The sequence below is a fragment of the Myotis brandtii genome, unplaced genomic scaffold (genome assembly GCF_000412655.1).
Source record: "Myotis brandtii unplaced genomic scaffold, ASM41265v1 scaffold479, whole genome shotgun sequence".
Classification (NCBI taxonomy): domain Eukaryota; kingdom Metazoa; phylum Chordata; class Mammalia; order Chiroptera; family Vespertilionidae; genus Myotis; species Myotis brandtii.
Genome location: NW_005368305.1, coordinates 797,330 through 814,899, shown reverse-complemented (window position 1 = coordinate 814,899; position 17,570 = coordinate 797,330).

Sequence of the window (17,570 nt, the reverse complement as noted above, 5' to 3'; positions counted from 1 at the left end):
GAATAGCTGCAGCAATCTTGAGAAAGAAGAACAAAGTTGGAGGGATCACAATACAGATATCAAGCTACACTACAAAACCACTGTAATCAAAAGAGCCTGGTACTGGCACAAGAACAGGCATATACCAATCAATGGAACAGAACAGAGAACCCAGAAATTGACCCACGCCATTATGCTCAATTAATATTTAATAAAGGAGGCAGGAGCCTACATTGGAGTAAAGACAGTTTCTTCTATAAATGGTGCTAGGAAAATTGGACAGATACAGGCAAAAAAAATGAAAATAGACCCCCAACTTACCTCATACACAAGAATGAACTCAAAATGGATAACAGATTTAAATATAAGTTGTGAAACCATAAAAATCCTTGAAGAAAATGTAGGCAGCAAAATATCAGACATTTCATGAAGCAAAATTTTCACTGATACAACACCTAAGGCAAGAGAAACTAAGGAAAAAATAAACAAATGGGACTACATCAAAATAAGAAGCTTCTGCACAGCAAAAGAAACCAGCATCAAAGTGAAAAGGGAGCCCACTGTATGGGAAAACAATTTTTAATAAAAAAATAAAAAATATAGTCCGGTCCAGCTTAGTTTATGGGATCCACATAGCCATGGGCTATCAGTTTCTTTAGGCTACATGGCTATGGAGGAGAACCGATGAGCACACTGGTGAGTGTGGGTCACAGAACAAGAGACAGCAAGAGCAAACAAGAGTGAATGAGAACAAGAGCAAAAGAAAGGGAACTCATGGTCTGGGAATTTTAACTCTCCAAGATTTGGCATGCGGTCCACCCCCGAGCCAATCCATTGTTTCCCAGGCTAGTCTGACAGGCAAGCACCTCCCCTGTGCCACCCTAGCTTCTATGTGTATGTTCCCACCCGCCTGTCCTCTCCCCAACAACCCAGGAAAGGATGGGAGAAGAGAGGTGTTAATCCCCTTGGAGGAACAATGCCCAGTGAAGCTGTAGCTTCCTGGTGAAGGTGCCCAGGTGACCATGCTTATAATGTCTGGCTTCCCCTTTGCTCTCTTCCTATTATTAATATTAATAACTACCTAATTATGATAATAACAGAGTGTCTTTGCTTGATTTCTATGTATATGCTATATTCTCTGAGAACTTGCCATACATTTGGAGTATATCACTTAAGAAATAATTTATAGTCAGCCTTGAGGTTACACCTATTCAGTGAAAAAAATCAAAAAGAAAAAAGACCAAAGGCCAGAATATTAAAAAGAATCTGTAGTGCAAAAGTCAGAATTCATTCTAATTGAACAGAGAGAAACTTAATGCCCATTACAAGCAGGAAGCAGGGAACTGGCTAATGAATGTGGTTGTGCTTGCAACAGACTTCACACCCTCTAATGAGTAATTATTCCTGACAGCTTGTGCTAGACAAGAGCTCCCTTTGCCTTCCAGTTTAACTCCTCTACAGAAGAGTACATTTGTTTTTCTGCTCTTAACCTTTTAAACCAAATGGATATTAAAACATGTTAATGCTTGCTCTGAAATTAGGCATATTAATGTTTCAACAAAACATCTGAGCATTAGTCATTGTCCTCAAAGATTGTTCCAATTCTTTACTCCTTTTATTTTTTAATATCTATTACTTGCTAATGAGGGTGTGAAAGAATTTCCTTCTTTAAAGTGACATTCTAAGATTATACATACCGACCCAGTTAAACAGATGTATAATAACTGCAAACCTCAAATCTTCATTAAGGGAGGAAAAAGGAATAGGATAGGAGGTGTGATTTCATGTTTATAAAAAAACAATATTCAAAGAAATATGTGAAATTTTAGCATCTATTAAATACATTTGGGAATAGGTGGTTGCCTCTTACATTGTTTTATGTTTTCTGCATGTTTGAAATAGTTCATAACTTACAATTGAAAAAAAAATGTCTTCAACTAGACAAGCCAAATTGCAATAGTAATGAATTCGAATTTCTCACCCTCTAAATGTCCACTGTTCTTGCTTTGCCAATCTGATCCCTGATTAAACTTTACCTTTTTTTTTTCTAGTACTGCTTCTCGACTGCCTAGTATTACTGCACAACACCATAAAACTGTCAATTGGTTCCAAATTCACTCCAAACAATCTAAGATTGACACTCACTGTTACTAATTTATCTCTCCACTTTAATCAACTATTATCATATTGTCCATTTGGACTAGCTCAAACCCTTTCTACTTTGCTCCAACCTCAACACTTACCTCATTTTCTGAAAGATCTCTGCAAAATTTATTGACCTTTCCTAAGCTTCTTACCTTTAAGGGGTTTTTCAAGGTAAGTACCATCAGTTCATATTTTCTATTAAGGTCAGAATTTTCCAAGAATTCCAAATGTAGTACTGATAGGGGAATTTTGGTCTGGAACACCCAGTGTTCCCCTGGGCAAGGTGGCTTCCCAGATTCTTTGTCCATTGAAGTCGAAGGATGAAACCACGGACGGAAGATGGTATAGCAACGGTGGAAATTTATTGAAGAACAAGTACAGATTCCCACGGGAGGAGGGGGAAAGAGTCCCACCGAGTGAGTTCCATTTTCCCTGGTTTTAAAAGTCTGTAGTTTTTGTGCCTCAATATCCCCTCTGATTGGCCCCTATTCCCCTTTGATTTGGTCACTATAGCAACTCCTGAGCTCAAAGGTCAAACCTCACAGGGGACATGTGAGGCCCTCCTTTATTTTGTAAATATAGACCTTTGGCTACTCCCAGTTCCCTTATCTTATGGAAATGTAACTGTTGCCTCTCCCAACTCCCTTGTCTTATTGAAATGTACCCTTTTGCAACTCTGTAGCCCTGTGTTTTTCTCCATGGACCTCTTTAATTTTAAAAATTCCCTAAACCTGCCTTTTTCACCCCTAAAATTCCTATTTCAGTACCATATTTTTATATTTCGCTCACAGAATTAACAAGATTAAGGTTATATATGTCCCATGTGTTCCTTCCCCCAAAGATTGCTCATTTCCTAGTGTTCACACCCACTATTTTTTTAATCCTCACCCAAGGATATTTTTTCCATTGATCTTCAGAGAGTAGAAGGGAGGGAGGAGGGGAGAGGGAGAGGAAGAGGGAGAGGGAGAGGGAGAGAGAGAGAGAGAGAGAGAGAGAGAGAGAGAGAGAAACATGAACATGATAGCGATACCTTGATTAGTTGTCTCCTCCATGTGTCCCAACTGGGGCTGGGGAGCAAACCCACAACCGAGGTATGTGCCCTTGACCAGAAATCAAACCTACAACCCTTTGGTCCTCAAGGCCAAGTTCTAACCACTGAGAAACCAGCCTGGGCTAGTTCGTACCTTTTCATAATTCTTTTCTTTTCAGTGCAATAGAGACCTGTGACTTGCTTTTATTAAACAGAACATGGCAAAAGTAATGAGATATCACTCCGATGTTTACATTATAACACACAAGTCCCCATCTTAGCAGACTGGAATGAGAGATTCTCCTTGCTCTCTTGATAAAGCAAGCAGCCATGTTGAGGAAGCCATGTGGCAAGGAACTGTGGGAGGCATCCAGCCAACAGTCAGTAAGAAGCCCAGGTCCTCAGTAGTGCATCCTCCAGGAAATGAATCCCGCCAACTTCAATGAGCTTGGAAGCAGATTCTTCCCCAGTTGAGTCTCCAAAAGAGAATACAGCTCAGCCAACACCTTGGTTACAGCCTTGTGAAACCCTGGGCAGAAGGCCTAGCTAAGTCATGCCCCAATTCCTGGCCTATTGAAACTATTATATGATAAACACATACGGTTTTAATCCGAGTTTATGTAATTCATTATGCAGCAATAGAAAACTGAGACAATGGGTTAGAAATAAAGGAAACAAAAGGGAAGAAAGGAAAGTGAAGCGAAGGGTGAAAGATATGGAACTGTATCTTACAGTGATACAAAAGCAGGAGAAATATAGGATCCTCTCCAAGAGAATCAATCAGTGGCACAAATATGGAACATAAATGGTTGAAAAGGAATTCCTTTGAGGTGCTGCTGCTGGAAATGGTGTAACACAGGACGTATCATGCATTTTGTTTCTATTCAATACTGTAAAGTAAATACATATTCAGTTTAGGACTCAACCAGTAAACATTAATAACGATGAAACCTTTGCTATGTGCCAATGCTGTGCTAAATACTCTGCATGTATTGTCTCATTTAATCCCAACAACAATGTAGATGTAGGCACCATTATGACTCCATTTCAGAGATGAGAAAATTAAAGCATATACACATGTCAAATGATTTGTCCAATACCACCCATCAAGTAACAGGTGGTGCTAAAATTAAATTCCAGCCTGTTTCATTGCAAAGTCTTAGCCATTAACCATTACCACAATGAAGAGAATGTGACTCAGAGAGTGCTGCATGAGAAAGCTGAGGAGAGAAATGAATGGGATAATGCAGAGGCAGACTCGGGGCAACGCCAATCAGCCACTTCAGAGGTAAGAAGAAAGCATGTAGCAACATTTTGCAGAACAAAATGAATTAAACATTTCCACAGTATCACTGTGAGAAAATCACTCTAAAATTGATCTTTAAGCAAATAAGTTATATCCCTGGACAGAATACAGTGGCCAAAAATAGCATGTAACACAGAAGAAAAGGGTCAGCTAAACTTGGTCAACATAAGAAAATTCAAACCAGACTAGAACAAAAACTATTTCTCTGGCTAAGAAACTGTCAATGTATATCAAAAGCCACTGTCCAGTTTCATACTTTGTGGTATTGAACTATATGAACTAAAGTAGTCCCTTCCAGACTGGGGATTAGATATTGCCCACAAATTCTTTGTTGCTTAATAAAGTTCTAAATTAGAGAGCTCTTCATACTGCTAGAGACAACCGGATTGATAGAGCCTCAAAGTTCTGACATGCTGGCGATCAGAGTGGGCAAAACCTTTCATTCAAGTCTGTCTTCACAAGGTAGATTCCTGACCAGGTGAGTATGCTTTATAAGACGTGATAGGATCTAAGAATGAACCAAAGTCGGCTACCAGTAATTCGCTGGAACAATAAGCCCAGGTGTCAGAGGATCCAGGGATATAGCACAGAGCAAAGCTAAAGATCAGGAGCCAGAGAGAGAGATAACTAAGGGGAGCAAGGAGGTGGACGAAAACTCAAGAATGAATCAAGTATGGAGTTTGCCTGCTTGCCTTTGCTCCAGAGCTAGTTTTGCTAGGTGAAGCAAGTCCTTGATCAGATAAAGCCTGCCCAGCAAGGCATCCACACACAGCAGTTTTGCTCCAGTCCCCTCAATAAATTAGAATTTCTAGAAATACCTTTCTTAGCTACCTCACCACTACTGCTGAATTCACATCCCTCAAGAGCTTCAAGCCTTCTCAGTGCATTCAGTTTACAACCATGTTTTTTCTTTCACAAAAGACAAACATTGCTGAGGCATTTAAGTACTTCCAGTGGCATTGGATCCATCATCAAAAGGATGCTTTCCAGGGTGTCAAGCACTTATTGATTTCTGGGTTTGTGTAGTGTATGATAAACTACACTTCTTCCCACAGACACTTTGCACTATTGTGTTGGAATGGTTCTCAGCTGTTTAATGACAGGTGCGCAGTTGCATGTAACTGGTCAGGATTTCAGACTTGCCCCCTGGATGTGAATGGTAAGTAGAAAACATGTCTCAGGAATATGGTGTCAGAAGTCGTATAATGCCTTTAAGGTATCCTAACTAGAGCCATGACAGCCAAAACCATATCATATTCTAGTAGAATCTTTATGAGCTTCATTTTTGTTCTCTCCCTGCTTCTGTCTGGGATTACTTACTGCTCATTTGGTCCCCAACCTGGTTTTAGCCCCCAAGCAGAACTTTAGATCTGTCCTCACCTATTTTATTTTACATTCCTAACTCAGCTGTTCCTCTTATAACTTAGACACAACTCTGTCCCAAACTCTGCTCTACTTAAACTCCTCAAGTCAAATGTCACTGATTATATCTTTATGCTAAGTACAATTTAAAATTTTCTGTACTTCTTCATATACCTGTTTTCAGATTTGACACTAATGGCATTTCCTCCTTCTTTAGATTCTTTTTCTGTTTCCATTACATTGCTCCCCTCTGGTTTTCCTTCTACCCCTTATTTCTCCTTTTTATCTCTCTCCTCTGTCTCTACCTCTGATTATCAATTAAATGTCTTCCCAAGAGTTCTAACCTCAGTCCTGAACCCATCACCCTTGGGTTTCAGCATTCATGCCTGATATCTTGCTCAAAACATTCAGCTGAGTTGCCTAATGGACATTTCTTCTTGGATAACCAATGAGAAATTTAACTTCCACATGCCAAAATCTGAAATTTCTATTTCCTGAAAGCAGATCTCATTTCTGTATCCTCAGTAAATGATCCCATTAAAGACTCAAATAATCAAACTGAATATTTGAGAGTTTATCCCTGTCATTTACTTTATCAAATTAGGCTCCAAGTCCAAAACTATCTTAAGTAGTGTTTTGATGATTATTGAATCTAACCTTTCCTCTTAATTTCTTAGCTATCTTAATTTAAGTTCTCATCCACTTCTTTCCCAAATTTCAGCAGTAATCTCTAGCAGATTCCCTGCCTCCAATCTTGCCTTCCTCAAATCCATTTTCTATTCATGTATCAAGTTAACCTCTTGAATAAAATCTAACAATGGCTCTCTATACCTTTCAAGAAGTGGTTGAAAGTTCTTATTTAAACCTAAGACTCATAATTATCTATCTCCTACCTACTTCTCTAACTCCATCTTCTAGAATTTCCCAAATAGGTCCCCTTTTTCAACTATGCAGACTATTTCTAAATTTTTGAATGTATCTTTAAGCTTCTGACTAGAATGGATTTCCCCATCCCCCAACTCCCTTTTTTTGTCTAGGTACTTCCTACTTCCTTCACAACTCTGCTAAGATGTCACCAGTTCCAGGAAACCATTCCTAACTTACCCCTCCACATCCAGGTCGGACTTACTTCCCTTTTCTGTGCTCCTCTATCAGAGCATTTATGATTCCACCCTACTAGATTCCTAAAAACAACAACTTATTCATCAACCCATTCCTAGCAGTCAACATAATACCTGGTATGGAACAGGCATTTATTAAATATATTTTTTTAAACAAAGGGAAGGAGGAGAGAGGCGGGGAGGGTTCGATGTATTTGAAAAATCTATCTTAGAAACTGAATCTCAGTGTGATTAATGGAAGACAAATGTAGCTGGAGAGTTGATGGCCTAACAACTATACCACCTAAATTAATCAAATTCTAGAGCTACTGGACATCAATTAATAAAATGAAATGTACCCTGCAGAAGATCAATCTGCCTCTTCCAATCACCAGTTGATAAAAGTGGCTCCATGACAGCACAAATCCTGTTCTTGCCACATCTTCTTATAGGAGATCCTTAATGATAAAAATTAAGCAATTAAAGGAGCCTGAGGAAGGGTCTTGGAGTTTAAATAAATGAAGCACTGAACTGGAACTTCCTGGGGTCATTTCATCCAAGTCAATTCTGATATAAAGCTTTCTCATTCTTTACTAATACCAAAGATGACCACTCTGAATTCATTGTAGTAATTATTATGTGTTATCTGTGCAGGAATATTTGTATGGGTATATATGTTTCTGTGTCTGTGTCTATTTATTATTAGAATGTACCTATTAATGATAGAGTCATTCAGGACCTATGCTTAGTAGATGTGTTAAAAATTAAATAATGTTCTCTTTTTTCACTTTGTTCTAAACGTTCCTCACTAAGGCTTTGCACATACAGATAAAATATCAGCTTTTTTATTTCATTTTCAATTTCCAACCTAATAGATTGCCTGGAATTGCTTGCCATTAGCTCAGCACATCCAAATATGAACTCACTTTTCCCCTTTTCTTTAAATAGCTTTCACCAACTGTTTCCTCTAGATCTATTATGTTACCTTTCTTATACTCTCCCTGCCTTCAAACTCTAAAAGTATCTTTAAGCTCTCCTTTTCCAACACTATAATATATATAAACATATTCAATCAATTGCCCAGCCCTACCAAATATAATTTTAAAATTCATCTTAAATTTGTCTCTAATTTTTATTCCCATTGATGCCATCATAGTTCAGGTCCTTGTTTCTAACCTATACAGTTTTTTTCTAATCTACACAATACCATTTTCTAATCTACACTATTGCAACAACCTTCAGTCCTTCTCCACTTCATTGAATGCTACATTGCTGCCAAAATAATCCTCTTTAATCTATGCCTACAAAGCACTATTCTGATTGTGTCACTCCAGGAATAACAAATGAAGATAGGATGTCATATTTCAAAATATTTTTGAAATTCACAATTGCTTACTTAATAAAACTTGAGCTCCTTGTCATAGCATTCAGAGAACTTTAGAATCATAAAACTGTTAAAAAAGGGACTTGTACAAGGCCTTCCCGCAAGTTCTATTCCAAAGTATCCTTTCCTATCTTATCTTTTTCCACCTTTAATATGTTCTATACTCCAAAAAGATTAAACTGATTATCATTTGACATTTATGTGTCCATGACCATTCTCAAACTGTTTCTTCTTCCCGGAATTCCTTCCCCTGAAATTTGTCTGTCAAAATTTACTCATCTTTCTAAGTCCCAGGTCAAATGTTCCCTCTTTCATTAATGCCATCCTGACCCTTGAAAATTAAAAATATCTCTCCTCTAAACTTTTACAACTCTGCTTGAATATTTCATAAGGCATTAGAACATTCTACTGTACCTTATAAATACCATGAATATTTCCCAACAATCACTTGGCTATGCACTTGCAAAGAATAAGGACCTCAGCTTATTTATTTGTATCCCCTCTGAATATCTCCTACCCTTTAGGAAAAAAGGCATTACCATTTGTAAGTTGTTATTTTCTATGTTCTAAAAAACAAGAAAGCATTTATAGAAGTAAAAATTAGAATATTTTAAATTAGGTTTCACATTTTAATTACCAACTACTAGCCTTTTGAGGGGAAAGAATAGTTTTGAACCCTAGATCTATATCAAGTAGTAAAAATGTCAGATTATTAAATAAGTTTATTCAATAAATATTTCTAAAGCATCTACCATGTGCAAGAGGCACTATGCCAGGTGTTTAGGAAATGCAAATATACAATTTTATTCTTTAAGAAGAACACAAGCTAATGAGATAAAACAAATTTTGATATAACTATAATACCACTGTAAGTGCCATATGAGGAAAAACTGCTCTGGGATTTAACTAAGTGTGAAACTCAGGGGGAAATCTGTGTAGAGGAGTAAGAAGTATATGGACTTGGAAGTTATTCAAGCTGGTTTGGATTCTGGCTGAATTCTTATAAGTCAAGGGTGGAGAACCTTTTTTCTGCCAGGAGGCCATTTGGATATTTCTAACATTCTCGGCCATACAAAATTATCATATTAAAAATTAGCCTACTATATTTGGTCAAACATTGAATTAACTCACCCCTAGTGGCTTGGCAGGACCAGACCAAAGGATATCGAGGGCTGGATGTTTCCCACCCCTGTTATAAGCGGGGCAACCATGGGCAAAACATTTAATTACTCTAGGTTTCAGATTTCTCTTCTGTAAAATGGGAATAATACCTACTTTTGGCTAACATTCCTAAGCATTGTAAGTGCTCAAAAAATAATACTGTCACTCATGTCCTACTGGTCTAAAAAGAGACCAAAGATATCCACCACAGCTCTGAGCTAACTTTAATTCAAAGTGTCAACCTTGGAATGATTTGAATCCTCTCACCACACTTTAAAATGATATCCCTAGGAAAAGGTAAAACTAAAGCAGCAGTAATTAAAAGCCACAGTTCTGGAGTTATAGCATAGCCAGGGCTGAATCATTGAAAAGATTGCAAATCTCTTTGTAGATAATGATTTCAGCGTGGGGTAGTAGAATCAAGTGCCATTAATCTAGTATATCAGAGTCAGTTCTATTTGGTTTCTCGTGATTAATAAGTAAGGTCATATCTCACAATTACAAATATGTTTCAGCCTTGAAATGTTCCCAATACATTTACCATCTTTCTCAAATGATGTTTTACTGGGAGAATATAGTTTCTTATTCCTGTTATGTTGGCAATGAGCAATATGGGCTTAAAGCATCCAATGAAAGCACCAACATGGATGTTTTATAAGACTTCAACATGCCATCATTACTTCAACAAAGTCCGTTTTTAATAAGAAGTATAAGTCTTCCTGCTCTAGCTTCCCAGCTCCTCTGAACTCCTCTAAGCAGCACCAACTTTTCCAAGTGGAGGAGAACCAGGCATCCCCCCGACTGCTAGCATTGCAAACCCAAGGCAACGCCAAATTCAATTACAAACTTAACTACCTTGTCCAAGTCTGTTGTTTCCATCAATCCCATGGCCTCAAGATCTACGGCAACCCTAAGCCAGGCTGGGTTCTGACTGAGAGTCAAAGAGCTCTCAAAATTCGCTGTTCCTTTGAAAGGAGACAGGAAATCTGGGTTCTAAATCTTAATCTGCTCTCAACTGCCTGATTTCCCACTGTCAAAGGTACCAACTGAAATTGATGCAGTACTCATTTATCAAACTCCTGCGTATGCCAGCAACTCGGCTAAGTATTGAGCATAAAAACAAATAGTGCAAGTATGGTTTTAACTGCTTATAAAACTGAAATGCTTGTAAAATGGAAGTAGGCAAGTTATGCTACAGGCATGTCTTTTTTTTTTAAGTAAAATAAAATAAGACTTTATACCAAGGTGAAGAGGAGCATCAGAGAAGTTGTCAAGGAAAAGAACTCTGAGAAAGACGGCACATGCTCTCCAGCCCCAAGTGTCCAGACTGAGAAGCCAGGTCACCCACTTGAGCTCATCACCATCCTTTATTATCTGGGCAGCTCTCTTGTGTCCTGTTCTGCACATAACATAACAATGTGGTCCCTGCCCTCGAGGCTAACAATTCAGGCTGGAGAGACAGCTTGTTCTGACACAATCCTAAATAAGCTTCAAATGTACAAGAGAGAAGCCAGATCAGATCTAAGGAAACAGCATCAGAAACACAGTAAATCTATGATGACTAACTGACCTAACTTATGACCTATAAAAATCATTTTTCTTCCAAAAACAACTAATGTACTCATAGTTACCACTATGCCAAAACAAGCAGCTTGAAAAATCAATTTAGCCCAAACTGATATATGATCCAAATATAATATGGTTTTAAATAACTTTAGAAATATTTCTAGTCTAAGAGAATTTGCATATTTTTTTGAATTTGCATATTTTTATGAGACTTGAACAGCACCTTAAAAATGCTTCATTAAGCCAAGTGGTTGTGTGGCTCAGTGGTCATGGTTCAATTTCCTGTCAAGACACATGCTCAGGTTGTGGGCTCCGTCCCCAGTAGGGAGCATGCAGGAGGCAGCTGATCAATGATTCTCTCTATTCATTGATGTTTCTACCTCTCTCTTCCTCTCTTTTCCTCTCTGAAATCAATACAAAAATATTCTTTAAAATACTTCATTAATTCAACAAATAACTATTGAATTCCTGGCACATGCACAACAAACTGCAAGATATCAGCAGGCATAAATAAGAAAACTTTGCCCCTGAGGCATTTACTACCAAAAATAAAATTTACAAAGTTAGAACCTGATATTTATTACTTGCTTCTGATTGCATATATTTATCCTAATTACATAATAAGATGCAATCATCCTTAAAACAAAATGGAGAGTGAATCTTATTTTAAGAAAACTCTCGTGATACGTTATGCTAAGTGAAAGAAGCCTCATGCTATATAGACTACATGCTATTGTGTAATTCATGTTGTGAAATGTCCAAAGAAGGGCAATGGACGTGTTCTAAAACTAGATTGTAGTGATAGTTGCAGAACTCTGTAAAGTTTGCTGAAAACTATTGACTTTTACATTACAATGGGTGAATTTTACGGTATGTAAATTATACCTCAATAAAATTGGTTTTTAAAAAAAAAAAAAAAAGGAAAGAAAGCTCTCATGGCACAAAAGAAAGAAAAAAAATCTTTATGTGGGCCAAATGACAGAAGCCAAAAATTCAGTGTAAACTATCAATACCAAAAAAGCTTATGTCTAAAGGTAAAACAAGCCCTGGCCAGTGTAGTTTGGTTGCTCGGTTGCTGTACCTTGTATCAAAGGTTGCCAGTTCAAATCCCAATCAGATTGTGGGCTCCATCCCGAGCAGTGGATGGATGGTTCTCATTCTCTCTCTCTATCTCTCTCTCTCTCTCTCTGTCTCGCCCTCTCCTTTCCTCTCTCTAAAAAATTAATTTAAAAAAATTTAAATAACAGTCAAAAGAAGTGGTAATCACACACTGTGTAGTAAAAAATCTTAGTGTGTGAAGTATTCTAAAACTTTAGGTGTGGAAGAAACTTGAAGGAATCTATACATATAAAGAGGTAATATGCTAATTTGCCCGTGAAGGTGTCTCCGTAACGATCCATTTGCATATTGATGCACACAGCAGGGGGAGGGCAGCCGGAGCCAAGTTCCTGGGGGTCTGAGGAGACTGCCTTACAGAAGCCCGGACTGCAAAGAAGGAACAGGAAGTGGCCACGGGGATCTCTTCCAATCCCCCTGCCTGGACAACCTACCCCAGCCCCCGCACCCCCGGGGTGTCTGACGAATACCCTACCCCAGTCCCCGAACCCCCGACTGGATGGGGAGGCTGACTGGATGGGGAGAAGACCCAGCCATGGGAGTAGCTGCAGCCCGCACCTCCAACTCCCAATCTCTTCCCCCATCACCTGCACCAGGGGTGCCCACAAAAATAGCACACTGGCGACCACCCATCAGTGCCCCCAGGGCCATGATCCACCACTGCCAGACCCCCTCCACTGGGGCTGGCACACCTCTCCTCCCTACAACTCCAGACCCAGGTGGAGGCAGGCCTGAGTGGCCCCCCAGGGTCAGACCCTCCTCCCCACCCCCCTGCCAGAGTAGCAGCGCCATCTCCACAGAGGAAGCACACTGAACCTCGCTGGGGGTGTGGCTAAACCTGCCCTCCTAGACCACCTGGCTCTGCCCTGGCCCGGCCCCGACCCTGCTCCAGGAGATTGGAGCCCTGCCCTGAGCAGATACAGCTGCGAAACAGCCATGTACAATTTAAAGAATGGCGCCAAGCGGGAAGGTTTGACAGTTACTTCCCCTTCGGCCTCACTGCCCCGCTAGCGCCCCCTCTAATGCCCCACCCCCCACCAGCACCTCCAGGGATGACCACTGCTACAGGGCTGCTAGCCAGAGCCCACCCCTCTGAGGCCTGTGGAACCCTCTGCAAAGCTTCCATAGCTACAGTCCCAGGAAACAATCATGCCCTCCTCCCCTAATCAGCCCCTGCTACTTGTGAGCGTACCTGTGGGCTTAAAGATAACAATCCCTTCCAGTTTAGACATCACTTACTTGATGAAACATTTCTAGGTTTATTAGCTCAGAACCTCCTCATGACAACCCAGTGAGGTAGGCGGAGAAGAGATTGCAATTCCCATGGTATATGCATATGTATTCAGAAATGAAGCTCAGAGAGGAAAAGTGTCAAGCCCAGTGGTTCCCAAGGTGCAGCACACGCCCCACAAGGGGGGCAATTTGATTTTAAGTGGGGGCAATTCGAGAATGAGTTAACAGTGAATTTTTTGCATTTCTTATGGTTCTAGGGGGCCTCACCTACCACGTGTCCTACATAATAAAAGACTAATATGCAAATGACCGAATGGCGGAATGACTGGTCACTATGATGTGCGCTGACCACTAGAGGGCAGACACTCAACGCAGGAGCTTCCCCCTGGTGGTCAGTGCACTCCCACAGGGGGAGCGCCTCTCAGCCAGAAGCCAGGCTCATGGCTGGCGAGCACAGCAGCAGTGATGGGAGTCTCTCCCACCTCCATGGCAATGCTAAGGATGTCCGACTGACAGCTTAGGCCCACTAAGCTGTCAGTTGGACATCCCCCCAGGCTCCCAAACTGCGGAGGGCACAGGCCAGGCTGAGAGACTGCCCCCCCGCAAGTGCATGAATTTCGTGCACCAGGCCTCTAGTACCTAATAAAACTCCATGATTTTATGGATTTAAACAATAATAATTTTTAAAACCACCAGATACCTGGCTAATTAGTGTCAAAGCAGACTCTGCTCCTTTGTCACACACCTAAGTATTTGCTTTCTACACCATATATGACAAAAATACTCACATACTTGAAAAGCCTCGAAGTATTATATCTTTTCTTTATACTGTTTGAACCCCCTTAACTCTAAGTACAGAGAACACATGAGAAGACAAAGAGACTTTGATTGTGCTGGCCAGTGAGATACCATGTCCATTGCCATATGATTAATAGCTACTTCTCTAAACTGCATTAACAAGGATGGGGAATGGGAAGAGTGGTCATGGTGCAAATCCCAGTCCTGATTCAGTGAAACACACACACATCAAATTCCCATTGCCCTAAGAGGTAGACATGGTGGGATCCTTAGTTTAATGGTCCCGTGGATTAAAGGCTAATCTAAGGGTCTCCCAAACTATGGTCATTTTCTCATGCACTTGAACTGAGTCCTCTACCAATGCTAGCCATCCACAGTAAATGCGGGAGGCCAGTCTGGATGCTGCAGCTCAATGACTATTGCTTCCGTGCCATTTCCAAAGCCCTCTGGCCCTGCACCTGCACAGCTGTCTGTTTAGCAAACTCTTTTACAAGGCAGATGACCTTTCCAGTTCTTTTCTTTTAACCACGTAGCAGAAGTCCTTCTCTGATTATCCAACATTGCTAGATCAGAGGGCATCATGCTGCTGCCTTGCAACACTGAGATGGTCCTTTTATTACAGATAGCACTGGTTTGAAAGAGGAATATTTCTGCCTTCCTTTGACTCTCTTATTTCAGCCTCTTCTTCTTGCTCCACCCCAACAACATATCTCATCAGCCCAGATCACTGTTCTGAAAATAACCAGTCTTTCCCCTTCATTGTTTCCAGTTTCCTCCCCAAGTCTATTCATCTTCAGTCTTGTGCTTATCTTCAATTTTAATAAAATGTCTATTCACACTTGGAATTATGGAGTATAGGTACATAGCTAAATAAATACAAATATTCTCTATACTCTCACATAGTTAACATTCTTTGTGGAATTAGATTACAAAAAGTAAGTCTTATTCCCACTCACCAAAAACTGCCATTATATTATAGGATTTTATATGTAGTAAGTAGTTATATTTTAATTTCATAATTTCATGACATTCAATGAGGTGATCAAAATTACCCCAAAGTGCTATGAAAAAAACAAAAGGAATCATTGATTGAGGACTTTAGGTAAAGGCAGGTAATGGTATGGATTATTCCTGACGTTTATTACATATATAAACTGAATGATGTGAATAAGAAACTTGAAACAGAGAGACAATGCTAGAACTGACTCCCAGTTTTTTATTTTTTAATGTAGAGTTTATAATGTTGACAGTGTCCATTCATTTTCCAACCTGAGGTTAAATTACAAAAAAAAAAACAAACAACCGTTAATCCAAAGTATGGATTCATACTGGGATTATTGTATCATCATTACAAGTTGTTCAAAGGTGCTTCCTGGTCCACAAGCTCCATTAACAACTTCTCAGGCTCTGAAAGGCTGGCATGACCCCATGGAAGTCATTTTTTCTATCCCACTCACTTCTAGCAATTTAGAATAGCCACGTCAAACCTTCTCGAAGACTGCGGCGTAAGTGCAGAGTGTGGACTCTGCCCTGAAGACTCAGGTCGTAGCCCCAACTCTGTCACTGCTTTGCTGTGAGACCTTGGGCCACAGGGGGGACTAACTACAGGACTCTCTGTGCCTGACTTTTCCTATCTCCCAACTACAGATAATAAGAGTGCCAGCACAGATTGTTGTAAAAAATACATATGTTGCCATATGTGGATCACTTAAGTCAATTTTTTAGCACATTATAAATGCTCAGTAAATTTGTTGGAATGATGAATATTGTGGCAGGAAGTGATTTGGGGAAATATTCTCATATGTCAGCAGTCCCCCACCTAACAAACACTTGATACTTGATAATGACTTCACCACCAGTTGAGAATTGTTACAAAAATATTAAGAGGATAGATTATTGTTCAGAAAGTTATTCATACTAGTGAGAATGAAATACAGAAAACAATGTACACATATATGAATATACATGATCATTTCTTATCTGAATTCTAAGATGATAGCAGAAAGCAAATTAGCTAAAACTGTGAAGGAATTGGGAGACAGAGATAATAACCAAAGGTAAATCATCTGTGGCTCTTTGAAGCATGGGGACCCAGAGGAAGAGGAATGGGGATGCCACAAGACGACCAGTGAGCCTACACACCCTCGCTGGAGGATCGGATACCTGAGACCCATATTCTTAAGTTATGACTGTGTCATAAACCTATCTTTTACATGTAAAAGCTGTAAGTCAGTCCTACCAAGACAGTATAGTCCACTTTCTACCTTGGAGCTTCATGAGGCGCACCTGCTCCATCCCAGGCTGCTGCACACCCTTACCGGACTATCAGTGGAGAGCAAGTTAACTCTGAAATTCCATCATAGCCTCCATCATTTGAGTGTCTAGGTCTAAGGATGAAAGGTGAGTGGAATAGTAAAACTGGTGAATTAACTTTACTAGCCTTGTTGGTAAAAGAGTGAGATAGTCAGGGAGTTACTATTAAGAGAAGAAGGCTTTGAAATTCAAATCTAACAAATTTTACAATTTTTAAAGTGCCAGGCAAAGAAGTACTTTACCAATTAGTAAGTACATTAGTTTAGCATTGCTTCTGAGTATGGACTTGGAGACCACAAATCCTACCCTTTTATGTTCCCAGAACAACAGAAAGCTTTGAACTCAAAAGACCATTGAGAAACATTTGCTATTAGTGATGATGGTATATATGCATGCATAATTTATGGTACACTTTACACATATATTAGTTTTGAGTATTTTAAATGTATCAACTCTAATTTTCACAATAACTATGAAAAATGTATTCTCTCTTTATAAGGAAACTGCATTTATGAGAGACTAACATTTTTTGACCAGTGTTACACAGATTAAAAGCGGTAAGGCCAAGTTTCAAACCAAGAGCTAGATTGAAGATGCAATGTGTTCAGAACATAATATTCTGTGATAGGCCACAGAAATAATGTATCTCCAAGCACCTAAGTCCTTACCAGTGAATAAAGTACCCAATTTCTAAATTCCTCTTCAGAACACTTGCTGAATTAAATAATACATGAACCAGGTACAGAGAACCATTCCAATTCATTGGTAATGAAAATTATTTATTCCAGCAATTCTGGATATATTTCTTATAGTTAATTTGAACATGACACCAGTTTGCAATGCTAACTCATTAGAACTCATAACAAGATCCTGATGGCCTATATTCTTCCTCTCCAAACCCATATCAATACTACTATTAATCATATTTTCAATAAAGAAACAAGATAACAAAATCTAAAATTAACTGGGGCTCTGGCTGGTTTTCTCAGTGGATAGAGCGTTGGCCTGTGGACTGAAGGGTCCCGGGTTCGATTCCAGTCAAGGGCACATGCCCAGGTTGTGGGCTCGATCCCCAGT